Raw genomic sequence first — 3767 nt, 5'->3', positions numbered from 1 at the left:
ATTCAAGGAAAAGATGGTAACCCTAAGTGAGATTCAGTTCACTGGGTGGAGGAAAATTCAAAGCAAAGGGAAAGAGCCAGTGTTTCCTTTATAAATGATAAGCTTTTGTGTGTAACTAGTTTATGTACGGTACAATAAGTAGCCAGTAAATGTAGTTATGGGTGGATATTTGGCTGGGATAGAACCTGTTGCCAGTCTCAGCCAAACTTCTTGTCCATAGTTCAGTTCCAGTAAGGCATCACCAGTAACTACCCTCTCAACATACTTGTGATCATTTGCATTTTCAGACCGGAAAGCCAGTTTATCTATTCCATCAACTACTAAGTACCCTGAGAGGACTGGGCTGCTTGATTCAATGGTGTATTCAAAGACATAAACACCAAGATATGGCACACGGAACCTTCCATTTGCTGGGACGTAGGAGGACCCATAGTTGACATCCAGATTGTTGAATCGAATAGGGCCTGGAGAATTCATCCCATAGGTGTGTGAAGCAAAAAAGGCAACCATTGGTGCATACCGGTAAGAGCCTTTTGAAAAATCTGCAAAGGGGAAAAATGTAAAGATATGTAAATCCATTAGTGTACAGAGCTAGATATCACAGTAGACATGGCCTACTACTGCAGATGGTATTGTTGTTGTTGGCAAAGTTTATGACTCTTTCTCTAGGTCGAGTTCAGGGTTTGCTTATTCCAACATTTAAATATTTAAAATTTCAGATTCTTTGCTCCATATATGAAGATTTGGGGAAATTATTTTACAATATGAATTAAGCAACATTCTCAGGTATATTGTCTAGAGGGATGAATTTAAAAGGCACAGGTCTTCCAAATATGGAGAGGACCACACTGTACTCACCTACCATGTAGTTGCTAAAGATAATATGTCCATCAAAAAAGAAGAAGAAGAAGAAGAAGAAGAAGAAGAAGAAGAAGAAGAAGAAGAAGAAGAAGGGACTCATCCTAATTCAGCAGCAGAAACAAATTACAATACATAGGCTTTCAAAGGCACTTTTTAAGGCATTAAGCACTTGTCAGACCTAAAGGACATAAAAACAGCAAAGCCCTCATGGTGGGTGAGTAAATCTGTCGGTTTCACTTTCCTTCTTTCCTGATAGAATTCTTTAAAATTCAACATTTTTCTTTTCATTTTTATAATCTGTGAATTCTTCTCAGAAAATGAAACATGAGAAATTCTCATTGATTCCCTAGGTGCCATTCAGGCAATGAACAAATACAGTTGTTTAAAAAAATGAAAAATAAATGCCACATTTAGGGGGTCTGATCCTCAGTGCTGGGGCAGGGGGCTTTAGCCTTCTGCAGCAGTCCTAATATTAATGGCTCCCTCTGTTGCTACTTAGATTGGAAGTAAAAAATCTTATTTCCGTCAGTGGAAGCTTTCTTTCTAATGCAAATAGTAAGTCCAGGGACCCCAAATTGGGTTGGAACTGCATCAAGAAGCAAAGGTTAAAACCTGCCTATTCTTCTGCCAGGTTCCCAATCTAGATTGATTGTCTGCCTCTTATTAAGTATAATATATTTGTTAGAAGGACAGCCTAGCTTCAAGTCCCAATTGTGTTATGAAACCCCTCAGGTAAACTTGGGCCTCTTTCTCTCTTTCATCTTCCTACCTCATAGGGTTGTTGTGGGGTTAGAATGAAGAGGGAGAGATTTTATGTGGAAACCTACATGATATATTTCAAGTAGGTGATAAATGAGTTTTCTTAAGGAAATGTGGTGATCAGAATCAGCTTAAAATGCATTTGGCGAATACTGTAAATTATCCCATTCCTCTGAGAGAACCTTCTCGGTGGCTGCTCCCAGGCTGTCTCTTCCACAGAAAGCTAGGCTGGCCCCTATTCTGCTGTCACTTGGCTGGCAGATAAAGCCAATTGTTAGAATTCACTAAAGCAGTTATGAACGCATAACCTGGGTGTTTAGTGCACAGATTTAAAAAAATTGGCTTATTTTTGCCAGATTGAATCCTAATTCGGGCTGCAAAATGCTGCTGATGCCATTGGCCAGGGGCAGCCTGGGTAACCTTCGGGTAGAAGCTGTGCTCAGCCGTCTGATTTGTAAAGCTGGGAGAGTCTCAGTTTTGAAAAGAGGTTGGCTGAGCATGGCTTCTACCCAGAGGTAACCCAGGTTGCCCTTGGCCGGCAGCATTGGTGGCATTTTCAGTGTGATAATATCTGGACACAGCCCAAATTAGGATTCAAAACGTCAAAGGTAAGCTGAGTTTGTTAGCTGTGCACTAAACTCCCTAGAGTTACAGATTTGTGACTGGGTTGTATTCATGATCTCTATGTATTCACTAGTTTAGAAAAATACATTAGGGAATACATACACCAAGTAGCAGCTGCAGCAAGAGAGAGAGATCTATTCCCTTGTCAATTGGTAAGCAATTGACTAACATTTCCACCACCTCTCCTGCAAATAATCTCTCGTTTAAGGGGGAATTGCAACAGGGAACTTGCTTCTGGCTGTCACTCTTTCATGAGAGAAGGTGGAGATATCTGCTTCTCAATCAACAGGGGAACAGACCTCTGTCAGAAGCAGTGGCTGCTACCCAATAAAGGAGAATTGTGGGGTTCATCTGGGAGGGTCTGCTTAGCTTCATAACCAAGGTGGGTATGTAGAATCATAGAACTGGAAACAGGGTTTTCACAGTTAACAAGAGAAGAGCCTTTTAACAGAGTGTGTGCTCTACTTTTGCTGACCAGGATCTTATGAGGAAGATACATATGCATAAGCATTGTACTTATGGTGCTATGCAATGAATCCCTGCCTAATTCTTCACTTACCATGAAGCAGCCACTACCATTGATGGGGGTCTGTTCTTCTGCCACTCAGGAGGCAGCTGATTACCATTTTCTCCTGTGAGTGATCCCCAATGTGACAAGCAGAAACAGGACTCTATTGCAAATCCTCTTTGCACTGGACCTTGCTTGTACAAGGGCAGGAGAGTGGGAACACCAGCCAGATGCTTCCAGATCAACCGGGGAACAAACCTCCATCATTTGCAGTGGCTGTTGTCTAGTAGGTGGGGAATTTCACAAATCATGAGAATGTAACAGTCACAAGAGTGTAACTATAGGTTATACATTTGTAACTGCTATAGAGGAGTCCAGACATTATCATTGCACTGTTTTAAAATGGTGTTATATTCTTTTAAATTCATGGTGTTTTCATAAAACAGGTTAATTAATTGGGGGTATCAGAGAGAGAGAGAGAAAGAGACTTTGCTCTACTTCATTTTAATTTATCCTATGAGCTATTCTGGATTTCTTGGGAGAAAGGAGGTATATAAATAAATAAATTAATTAAATGTTTTGAGCATGATCACCTCCCATCTTTCTTTCTTCATATCGCCATCTCTCTGGAGCTTGCCCACCCTCCACCAGCTGGTGGTGTGAAATGGAAGTTGGGAAATCAGCATAATGCTGTCATGTCATGAAGTAAATTTAACTAGAGGGGTGAAGGAAGATCTGTATGTGGGGCTGCTATTTTTGGCATTCACCCCGTGTCTGCCATAACATCCAGATCTGCCTTTTGTTGTCTTCTCCTCATGCGGAATTGCCAATGTAAATGGGATCAAATCTGTATAGCAGACACAGGCGTAGTTGTAAACTTTCCCCCCAGGCCTCCTGTCAACTTCTCAAGAAACTGAAGAAGAAAAGCAGAATGAATTTTTAAGTACTGTATAGAAAGCAATTTTCTCCACAATTAATGTCAAACGCTGCAACAAAAAAGAGGTTCTTTTTTTTT

Source organism: Sceloporus undulatus, chromosome 5, assembly GCF_019175285.1.
Source record: "Sceloporus undulatus isolate JIND9_A2432 ecotype Alabama chromosome 5, SceUnd_v1.1, whole genome shotgun sequence".
Lineage (NCBI taxonomy): Eukaryota > Metazoa > Chordata > Lepidosauria > Squamata > Phrynosomatidae > Sceloporus > Sceloporus undulatus.
Note: the sequence above shows the minus strand (reverse complement) of the source record.